Source organism: Lytechinus variegatus, chromosome 1 (assembly GCF_018143015.1).
Source record: "Lytechinus variegatus isolate NC3 chromosome 1, Lvar_3.0, whole genome shotgun sequence".
Lineage (NCBI taxonomy): Eukaryota > Metazoa > Echinodermata > Echinoidea > Temnopleuroida > Toxopneustidae > Lytechinus > Lytechinus variegatus.
The window spans coordinates 1,771,798-1,784,116 of NC_054740.1; the positions used below are offsets into that span (position 1 = coordinate 1,771,798).

General features: G+C 38.3%; 1 long non-coding RNA gene across 3 annotated transcripts; it reads left to right on the plus strand.

The window, feature by feature from the left end:
* The first annotated feature begins 1,761 nt into the window (after window positions 1-1,761).
* On the plus strand, window positions 1,762-7,464 carry LOC121408624. Of its 3 annotated transcripts, none has more exons than XR_005969071.1 (4): window positions 1,762-1,908; window positions 4,005-4,090; window positions 4,630-4,750; window positions 6,660-7,464. It is a non-coding gene; the product is annotated as an uncharacterized LOC121408624 (long non-coding RNA). The 3 variants fall into 3 exon arrangements; XR_005969079.1 differs by lacking the exon at window positions 1,762-1,908 and adding an exon at window positions 3,672-3,711; XR_005969074.1 differs by lacking the exon at window positions 4,005-4,090 and having other exon boundaries at window positions 1,769-1,908.
* The last annotated feature ends 4,855 nt before the right edge of the window (window positions 7,465-12,319 follow it).

The window sequence follows — 12,319 nt, forward strand, 5'->3', positions numbered from 1 at the left end:
CATATGGGCCCCATATGGGATCCATATGGGCGATGTGGCATCGTTAATGGTTCTTTTAACCCACTTACATTCCACATGGGGCCCATATGGGCTGACCCACTTAGAACCCGCGTGGCAAAAGCCATATGGGCCCCATATGGGATCCATATGGGCAATGTGGCATCGTTAATGGTTCTTTTAACCCACTTACATTCCACATGGTCCCATATGGGCTGACCCACTTCGAACCCGCATGGCAAAAGCTATATGGGCCCCATATGGGATTTATATGGGCAATGTGGCATCGTTAATGGTTCTTTTAACCCACTTACATTCCACATGGGGCCCATATGGGCTGACCCACTTCGAACCCGCATGGCAAAAGCTATATGCCCTGATAGCAGACATGGTCATAATCACGTGATAATTACGTCGTATTCTCGGCATACTGGTCGTAGACAATAAATATGACGTCTTTATGACGTAATTGCGACCATTTTTAACGCCGAGTTTATGTTGCATTTTTATTTGACCAGATTATGACGTGATTATGACGTCATTAATTCACCAGTCAATGACGAGTAAATTTAACATTTTGCATGACCAGAATATGATGTGATTATGACGTCATTTATTGACAAATCAACGACGAGTCTATCCACAATTTTACATGACCAGATTTTGACGTGATTATGACGTCATTAATTGACCATTCAATGACAAGTAAAGTTTACAGTTTTGCATGACCAGAATATGACCTAAATATGACGTCATATATTGACAAATCAAAGACGAATATATTACAATTTTATATGACCAGATAATGATGTGATTATGACGTAATTAATCAACCAGTCACGAGTAAATTTACTATTTTGCATGACCAAAATATACAACGTGATTATAATAATAATATGCAACATTTATATAGCGCTTAATACAAATGTTTCTAAGCGCTGCATACCATTACCCCGGCTTTAGCACGGCTACCCTGATCGGGCGCATCGAGCATTCCAAGGAATTTCTTCCTACCGGGTACCCATTTACTACACCTGGGTCGAGAGTGGCAATTGTAGATAAACGCCTTGCCAAAGGACGTGCTGCGGTGGGATTTGAACCCCGGTCCTTGTGGTTCACAGTCCGTAGACTTATCCACTAAGCCACAACACCTTCACGACGAGTGCATTTACAATTTTATATGACCTCATTATGAAAACATTTATATATATATATATATACAACCATAGGCAGCGAAAGCGCGGGGGGGGGGCAGAAGGGGGGGACGTTCCCCCCTTCTAATTTGTTTGTTGATATAATAACCTTTTTTTTGCTTGTCTACTTTGTTTCCTGCATGCATCCCCCTTAATTCACGTGGGCCCCCACCCCTCCCTGAAATGTTTGTGTCCCCCCCCCTCCCTAATATTTAGGTTGATAACCCCCCTTTTTTTGCTTGTCAAATATTTTTGGTAATCCACTCCCCTAAATTCAAATGTCAATTTTTTTGCCTGCGTCCATCCCTAAATTTCAGATGGACCATGCATGCATCCCAAAATTTCAGATGGACCCCCCCCCCTAAATTTTGTTGGCTTCCGCCGCCAATGCATACTACAAATACGTTTTCAAAATGTTCCCTTTATTTTTCTCCCGGTGTTTTCTTTAGCATAAATGTTTAAAGGTTCTGTAGGTCGCCCGGGTAGGTCGTCGTCGAAAATTGATATTTCATTTGACACTTCAACCAAAACATGTTTCGAATAAAGACTAAATGCCAAGTCCGATCGTCAGCAGAGCGCGCACGTGATTCGTGTATTTGAAAATGCAACCGTTAATGAACGAAGTCGAGTCAAAGTGCTGGATCGTGCAATCGACGTCCGTAATAACTTGTTCTCAATTGACTGCCTGCCCTTTTTTGACATGTCAAGACACTTCAGGGTAAGCATTTACATGTATACTAATATTCTATATATGTCTAAATTAGCTGGAGTATCAGTAGAAATCAGAATAACCTATCACTGATGAAGTTATTTCAAACTGCGGTATCGTGCGTGCCGGCGTAAGTACCGCACGGTACGGTACGTGAAGTCGAACCCTAGAGTTGTGGCGATGACAACGGCTCTCGAGCCGTGGCGTTTGCTGTTTTGACTGTGAACATGTAAAAACTTTTTCTTTGCTTTCATCTTTAAAACCAATCATCAAACGTTGAAATACATTCTTATGACTTCTTAAATTTGATCTCAAAGAATAATTTTAGACCCTATTGATTATTCTCTAATTTGTATGGTGTGGACGTTGTCAGCCATGGCATGGTGGTGGTGCTCTGCACAGTGCCCTTTCCTTGCCTTTTTTCATAGGCTTAAGGCTTTGGCTTGGCCTACATTACATGTACCTTCAATTCAATTGATGTCTGTGCAGGCTCCACTTAACCACCGCTACACTGCGCTCCACCTACCCGAACCTCAACTCGGTGAACTTGTAATTTCGGATACTCCGAGTTTCAAAGGTGGGAAAAATAAAATGAATAGGCCCTATTTATCGTAAAAATTACCCCCCCCCCCAACCAACAATGCATTAAAGTTTAAGGCGCTAATGCAGTTTCGCACCGGCCGATTACCAGCACACCTAATCACCAATACTTGTTACCAAATGTCATGACAAGTCTCTCAGTCACATTTCGATGTCAATACATCCACCACTTTTCAAAATATTGTGATCGGGAATGGCTGTATTTCATCTTCGATCTCAACGTCGTTGATCGACATCGCTTCGCGGATCGCTTGGATTCACCGTGCACCGTAATGTTAATATGAACTGAAGTTAGCAACCAAATCATGCGAGAATGTGGCGAACAAACTGCCAGCATGCCGCATGCGAATCTATGCTCGCATGATTTGGTTGCTAACTTCAGTTCATATCAACATTACATTGCACGGTGAATCCAAGTGATCTGCGAAGCGATGTCTACGCCGTGCCGCTATGCGGATCGCTTGGATTCACCGTGCGCCGTAATGTTGATATGAACGGAAGTTAGCAACCAAATCATGCGAACATAGATTCGCATGCGGCATGCTGGCAGTTTGTTCGCCACATTGTCGCATGATTTGGTTGCTAACTTCAGTTCATATCAACATTACGGTGCACTGTGAATCCAAGCGATCTGCGAAGCGATGTCTACGCCGTGTCGCTTCGCGGATCGCTTGGATTCACCGTGCACCGCAATGTTGATATGAACGGAAGTTAGCAACCAAATCATGCGAACATAGATTCGCATGCGGCATGCTGGCAGTTTGTTCGCCACATTCTCGCATGATTTGGTTGCTAACTTCAGTTCATATCAACATTACGGTGCACGGTGAATCCAAGCGATCTGCGAAGCGATGTCTATGCCGTGTTGCTTCGCGGATCGCTTGGATTCACCGTGCACCGTAATGTTGATATGAACGGAAGTTAGCAACCAAATCATGCGAACATAGATTCGCATGAGGCATGCTGGCAGTTTGTTCGCCACATTCTCGCATGATTTGGTTGCTAACTTCAGTTCATATCAACATTACGGTACACGGTGAATCCAAGCGATCTGTGAAGCGATGTCTACGCCGTGTCGATCAACGACGTTGAGATCGAAGCCGAAATACAGCCATTCCCGATCAAGATATTTTGAAAAGTGGTGGATATATTGACATCGAAATGTGACTGAGAGACTTGTCATGACATTTGGGAACAAATATTGGTGATGAGGTATGCTGGTAACCGGCTGGTGCGAAACTGCATTAGCGCCAAGTTTAATTTCTTACTCTTGACTTAGACTTGGTCTTAGAGCCAAGGTACTTAGTACATAATGTGTGGTGGGTATGTGCCGCAGTGGGGACCCCCTTTTTTACACTCAAATTTCCATTCCAAGGCATAGCATTTTGTATTATTGAGGTAACCGGAGGATTAGAGCAAGAAATCTAGCTTTTATTTATTGTTGATGTCTTTTGGGGGATATTTTTTACAATAAATATGCATTTTTCCCCACCTTTGCCACTCAGAGTATCTGAGCGAGTTCACCGACTTGAAGTTCGGGGAAGTGGAGCGGTAATGAAGAGGAGAAAAGCCTGCTCGAACATCACTTGAGGTAGGCTTGGCCTTGCTTATAAATGTAATTGTACATAGACCCTATTCAGAAGAGATGTGTTTTTTCTAAAAAATAATCCCTGTCTGAAAATTGGTAGTGATGGACACTAACCAAAAGTGGCAAATCATATATTAATTTACTATGATTAGAAATATCTCAAACCAAAATATCGCTTCCATCTTTTCCAAACACCTTTGAATTTTGCCGCCCGATTTTGAAGGTGTCCTTATAGCTACTACACACTCGATTTATCATGCAATTTTTTTTTCTTGTTCCTCAGTTCTCAGTTTTTAAAGCATTTTCTATTGTTGGAAAAAATAAATGAAGGTGCATACACCTAAAAAACTGCATTTTTTGTTTTCTCTACAATTTGCAATTTTATGTACAAAATATTAATACTAAAGGAGTCGTTTGTCACACTACAGTCACGAAGATTGTGCATTTGCCATTGAAATTGCATGTGCAATGAGTGGTGAGTACCTGAAGCTTTAGGACATGTATACCTCGATAGACTAAATAAATAATCATTTCAATTTCAGTGACATCATCTGGGACAGTTGGAACAACTCTACGCTCCACATTTAATTCAGTGTCAATCCTGATTTCATCAACATGGACTGATGGAACAAAAGTCATGCAAATATGCTGTTTTGTGTAGTGGTGAGTACAATTATCACTTTTGGAGGGGATTTTTTTACATGAACATGAGCTCCATGTTTGATTCAGTTTATTTGTTCCAAAGTTAAAATGAGAATGAAGGAAAGTTATGTAATCATTGACAGTGACTGATACTCCAACATTATTCCTGTAGATTAACTCTAAATCTCCTGGGGTATTTTGATTCTTGGGGGCATTAGGGCCCCCTTAAGATCTCAGCCACGGATTGCGCTATCACAATGAAAATTTGCATGATGGTAGAGAGTGACATTTCCAACGCAGTTGCATTGGTAAATTTCACTGAATTCTTTTATTTTTATTTTATAGGAATTAATTTTCTAATTTATTCATGAAACTTATGTATTTTATTCATGAAATCATACTTTTTGCTCTGATTCACTAAATAAAGCTCACAGAATGCTATTTTTGGTGAAATATTCTTTATAGCATTCCTAACAATTGTGAATGAAAAAATCCTGGTGCCAAGACCGATTTCTTATGTACTTTATCGCTTTTTTAATTTCTTATGTATTTTTTTTAAACAAGGCAAAATTAATAATGTTTAATTAGTAAAAGTAGAAATAATGATACGTTTCTGAATTTTTTGCTAAATACCCGGTACACTATTTGCATTGGATTTGTACATGAAAAATACACTTACATTTTGACGTGTAATGTCGTAACCGCGCACCCGGGTGTCACAAATTTGGTCTCATAATTTATGCGAGACTTAAAAGTAAAAAGTCAGTAAGCGGCGAGGTCAAAAAAATTTGCGCAGCAGATATCGCAAAAATTGTCGAGGGGGGGGGCATTATGGCCCTCTCCCTCCCCTGGCAGAATTAGGGTTAATGAAAAATTTCAAAAGACTGTAGTTTAATAAATTTTTCTCTGAAATTATGCATAAAATGATGCAAAAGAAAGTGACATCTTAACAATGATAAGAGTATTGTTTGTTTTTGCAACTTAGACAATTTTTATGATGCGAAATAGACATCTAAACAATGATAAGAATAAGAGTATTGTTTGCTTTTGCAAAGACAATGACAATGATTTTATTGGACCATGTTACACTCTTTCGGGGATTAGGGACACTATCAAAACGACATTACACATCAATTATGCAATTTTACATATGTAACTAATTAAAAGATTAAATCCACATCTGGCGTAAAAGATTTTCATTGGATGAATGAGATGAGACTGCTGCATTTTATTTACAGCCTTTCTCATTGGATGTTGCTTCACAAATGGGTGTGTCTTAGAGAGATAATAAAATGAAGATGAAATTATCTCTCTAAGACACACCCATTTGTGTCTTAGAGTGATAATAAAATGAAGATGAAATTGTTCTTAGAAGAATATCAATTCAAAGGGATTTTAAGGGATTCTTTTTTCAGAGATGAAATGGATCTCAAAATACTACCCCTGTTCCCTTCTATGAGTTTTTCTTTTAATTGAATATTGATTCAAATTGTCTTTATTGCACTCTTGCGCTCCTTTTTTTTATAGTGAAATATCTCTTCTGCAGTGTCCCCTCTTTCACCTCTTATTAAGTGCCCCATTTATGCCCTCATTTATTTTTTTTTCTACTTCTAAATGTTTAGACTGGTAAACAAAGGTGAATGCAATTAGCACCCTTTCATTTTTACATATTTCATATAACAGAATATAAAAGTTTTCAGCTGAGCGATTGGAATAAAATAAACTGAATAAGCAAATGTCCTCCCTCACCTGATGTTGATATTCATATCAATGGATATTGATATCGATAGTGATAATGTAGATCACTGACTTTTGGCAATATGCGATAAAAAGAATTGATAATTGAAACCATTAAGTTTTGCATGCAGATGAAATAGTTTGGCTATGTTTGTTATAAGTTTCTCAATACCCCCCTTTTATTTTTTTACAGGTGTCACAAGATAAAGTACTTCCTTGATGAGTTCAGAGATGGATGATCAATCAAACATAGAATATGGTTTCTAGCAACCCTGCAGGTATCCTTCATACGCCAATGAGAGTGCATAAAGCTTGCACATATTATAAACGGTATCTGTGCTATCCCAAATATATAACATTAGACCAATTACATTGCCAAATTACAATGGAGCCTATCAAAGAAAAGGTAGACTCCAGCAAAACGTAATTTGAATATTAAAATAGAGAAAAACCAAAGAAGCACTGATAATTTCATCAAAATATGACTAAGATAAGAAGGTTGTGAAATTTTGAGTTTAAAAAAACATTAATATGCAAAACACAGGTCAAATGAGGATCAAAGACGTTCTTTTGTATTTTATCATATGAAACATAGAACAGATCCATTGTCTTTGGCAGAGAGTAATTGGTCTACCGGTAATCTTATACTTAGGGGGATAATAATTTAAGAGATGCTTTACATAGGAATAAGTAATTATGTAGTACAATACATTTTTCAGGAGCAACTTGGTCTGCTCATCATTAGAGTGCAGTGGGCTGATTCATAAATCTAGTGAACCTTTCCTTTGTGCTAATTGATTATTAACCCTAAATAGACTGGGCTATTTCAACACCTAAGAAGACTGGGGGGGCCTGATTCAGCCCCCCCCCCCTTATGATCTCGGTCGTCCATCGCTCGATCGCGACGGAAATTGGCACGCGCATTACCCATGGCATTATCTACAAAATTTCAATATATATAATTCTGTGAAAAATCTCATTGCTCATTAATTTGCCAATATATGCGTAAAATCATAAGTTTGCTCTAATTAATAAAATAATGCCCCTAAAATGCTACTTTTTGTTTCACATAATCTAGATAGGCATCTGATCAAATTTATTTTTTAAAAATTTCAACATCACATTTATTTTCTTAAGCATTCTATTGTTTTCTAAATTTCTTATGTATTTCTCTGTTTTTCGACTTTTTGTTTTTTATTGTTTTTTTCAATGGAAATTGTCAGGGACTTCATTTTGACCATAAAAAAGATAAATTTAATTGATTTTAAGCAGTAAATGGAAAAATAATACAATTTATGAATTTTGACTAAAAACACTATTTGCATTGGATTTGTACACAAATTCACGTTTTTGAGTTATTTTGGGTCTGCATGCACTTGCAAAATGATGGGTCGTTCGCACTGATCCTTATTGTTACATACTTTAAAGGAGAAGTCCACGCCAACAAAAAGTTGATTTCACTTAAAGGAGAATGAAACCATTGGAACAAGATAGCTTGTGTGAAAACAGAAAAATCAAAGAAACAGATCATCAAAAGTTTGAGAAAAATCGGACAAATAATGAGAAAGTTATGAGCATTTAAATATTGCAATCACTAATGCTATGGAGATCCTCCCATTGGCAATGCGACAAGGATGTGTGATGTCACTGATGAACAACTTTCCCTTTGGTGGACTATAAAATACCCTCAAAATGTCTCTTTTTGCTTTTTCTTATGATGATACAAACTCTTTATCCATGATGTATTCTTAAAAAATATGTATTACATGCCCTCATGTAGAAAGAACACATGATCTATGGATAGATGTGATAAAAGAGGCAATTCAAGTGAAATATATCTAGAGTTGTTCACAAGTGACATCACACATCTTTGTCGCATTGCCAATTTGCTATCTCCATAGCATTAGTGATCGCAATACTCAAATGCTCATAACTTTCTCATTATTTGTCCGATTTTTCTCAAACTTTCTTTATTCTTATTCTTTGATTTTTCTGTTTCTACACAAGCCTATTTGTTCCAAAGGTTATATTCCCCTTTAAAAGAGAAAATTTATTTTATGTGGTATTTGATTTACTCATTTTGGTTAAATTTTTGATACTTGTAAGCAATTATTTCTTATATATATCAGCATTATATTCACGCAGTACAACTCATGCTACACAATATCGAGAAATATTTTAACTGGGTAAGGCTCTGGTGTCAGGAATTTCACTCATGTATGCAAGTGAAGTATTCACCTTAAACTTGGGTGTTTTTCATTATTATGTATATATGGAAAACTGCTGTTACCAAGGTGAAACTTTTAAGCGACAATCACAAACCATACTTAGTTAAAATGAATACATGTTGCTTACATCCAAATAAATATGAGCTCCCATTTGAGTATCGCTGCAAATCTGGTATTATTTTCACAGACATATTGTTCAGGGTAAGCCATTTCTTGTTTAAAATAAGGTACTTGGAAGCCATATTTCTTGGACATCAGTATTGTATTTACCTTAATATCTCAGACTCTACATGGGTTTATCAGTCTAACACTATCATTTGATTTACCATCAGTTCGTCCACCCACCATTTTTTCTGAATAACCAATTGGTTTAATTTCCATACCATTTGGTCTAATTGGACTTAGTGTAATAAGTGTTAATCGGACAAAATGAAGGAAAAGAAAATTGGTATTAGATCAACTGGTTATGAGATGAAATGGTCATAGACAAGCTGGTGATTAGAAGATTATTGGACCAAATGGTTGTTAGATATTTCGTTGATGGACCAATTGTCATTTGACTAAATGAGGTAGGCCATGATCACAGTGGACGAGTTGGCAATAGATGAATAGGCAATTTATCCAAATTGTATCTCTGTATTTGTTAACAGACATTGTAACTGGTTTCATAGTTCTTTGACCAGACACGGAATGGGGGGGGGGGGGGGCAATTCTGAAAGCCAAATTACCTTTTTTTAGCTTGTCAAACTTTTGGGAAAGCAATCCGCACCCTGTAAGAGTAAAATCCAACTTGTATGTTGTATTTACAAGAATACACCACACACTGTATTCTTAAAGGAAAAAAAGTTTTGTTACGCGATTTCTTGAATTTATTAATAAAATATTTGTAACTGAGTTCATAATTGAAATGTGTATTTGATTTATCGTTTAATGTGTGTGACTGTGTGTATGGGTGTTTGTGTTTTGTCTGTTCTTGACAAGTCTTGGACCTACAGTCAATCTTGCAATCGTAAAAATATTGGAACTGATTAACCCATGATTTGATTTCTTTAATATTTTGAACTAAGCTAGGTTAACTGTACGTTCGAGTTGTGTTTTCATGTACAATTTCATATGTAAATCATTATCACGTCAAAATAAGTCAAAATTCCGTCATTATGACATCGTAGTCGACTATTAAAGACCTTAAAATCATGTCCAGATGACGTCTAATACTGGTCATAAATATGTTATAAAGTGACTATTAATTACGTCGTAATCACGACATAAAAATGTCATATGTGACAATTAATGACATAATAATCACGTCAATATACGACGTCATTCTGACGTATAATACTGGTAATGAATACGTTATAAAGACGTCATAAAGACGTTGTAAGTAACCATTAATGACGTAATAATCAAGTCATAAAGACGTGTAATACTGGTCAGGAATATGGCATAAAAACGTCATAAAGACGTCGTATTCGACTTATTAAGACGTCATAATCACGTCATTTTACGACGTTGATATGACGACGTGCGTTGGTGCAAATTCTTGACTTTAAGACGTCTTTTTACGACGTCAAAACGACGTGATACTCGTCGTAAAATAACGTCAATATGACGTCTTTTTACCCAGTTTTTGCTATCAGGGTGGGCCCCATATGGGATCCATATGGGCAATGTGGCATCGTTAATGGTTCTTTAACCCACTTACATTCCACATGGGGCCCATATGGGCTGACCCATTTTCGAACCCGCATGGCAAAAGCTATATGGGCCCCATATGGGATCCATATGGGCAATGTGGCATCGTTAATGGTTCTTTTAACCCACTTACATTCCACATGGGGCCCATATGGGCTGACCCACTTAGAACCCGCGTGGCAAAAGCTATATGGGCCCCATATGGGATCCATATGGGCAATGTGGCATCGTTAATGGTTCTTTTAACCCACTTACATTCCACATGGGGCCCATATGGGCTGACCCACTTAGAACCCGCGTGGCAATTAAAAGCCATATGGGCCCCATATGGGATCCATATGGGCAATGTGGCATCGTTAATGGTTCTTTTAACCCACTTACATTCCACATGGGCCCCATATGGGCTGACCCACTTCGAACCCGCATGGCAAAAGCTATATGGGCCCCATATGGGATCCATATGGGCAATGTGGCATCGTTAATGGTTCTTTTAACCCACTTACATTCCACATGGGGCCCATATGGGCTGACCCACTTCGAACCCGCATGGCAAAAGCTATATGGGCCCCATATGGGATCCATATGGGCAATATGGCATCGTTAATGGTTCTTTTAACCCATTTACATTCCACATGGGGCCCATATGGGCTGACCCACTTAGAACCCGCATGGCAAAAGCTATATGGGCCCCATATGGGATCCATATGGGCAATGTGGCATCGTTAATGGTTCTTTTAACCCACTTACATTCCACATGGGGCCCATATGGGCTGACCCACTTAGAACCCGCATGGCAAAAGCCATATGGGCCCCATATGGGATTTATATGGGCAATATGGCAACTTAAATGGTTCTTTTAACCCACTTACATTCCACATGGGCCCCATATGGGCTGACCCACTTCGAACCCGCATGGCAAAAAACATATGGGATCCATATGGGATATATATGGGCAATGTGGCATTGCTAATAGTTCTTTTAACCCATTCACATTCCACATGGGCCCCATATGGGTTGACCCATTTAGAACCCGCATGGCAAAAACCATATGGGCCCCATGTGGTCTCTATCTGGGTAAATATCAATTTAGGCCCCATCATATTATTGCCGCACCTCCCCCAGTGTCTGATACATTTTCACCCCCTCCCCCAATTTTCAGACCGATATATGCCCCTGTATAAGTTTGTATGTTTTTTTTTTTCTCTCTCTCTCTCTCCTTGCTTTATTCTGTTATTTCCTTTTTTTACTCTCCTTTTCTCTCTCCCTCCCTACCAAGATTATAGGGGTATATAGGCCTATTACCCCCCCCCTCCTGTTTCAGATTCAGATTCATTTTTTATTTATTTACTTAATTATAATTATTTTATTTATTTATTTTTTTTTGTTTTTTGGGGTCCTTTCAGGAAAGTCAGATTGTCGGCATGACATAGAATCGACATAATATACAGAAATATACAATTTCCTTTTCCCTCCCTGCATGTCAGGCCCGTAACTATGGGGGGGGGGTTCGGGGGTTCGAGGGACCCCCGCCCCCCCCCCACCGAGCGAGCAGAGGTCCGACCAAAAAAAAGAAAGATAACATTAAAAATGAAAAAAGGTGACCCCACGCCACTTTTTGGCAGAAATGCAAGAACCAAACTTAGATACATACAGTATAGTTTTAGTCCTATACATTAAACTTCTTCAGCTCGCGCTTTGTTTTTAAGAAGGTGATGATATAGAAATAGTATACGGCCTTGTTGCAAAACTTTGACACTTAATTTGCCTGCTTTCAGGTCTTTCCGTCTGAGGGGTAAAGAAGGCCATCACTCATTTACGTTCACGAGCTAGAGTTTGAAAACAAAAACAAAGTATCTAGGTCTATCAGAGGTCCAGCTTTGCTGCGCATTTTAATTTTTTATTTATTATTATTCTTTTTCGCTACGCGCTCTCA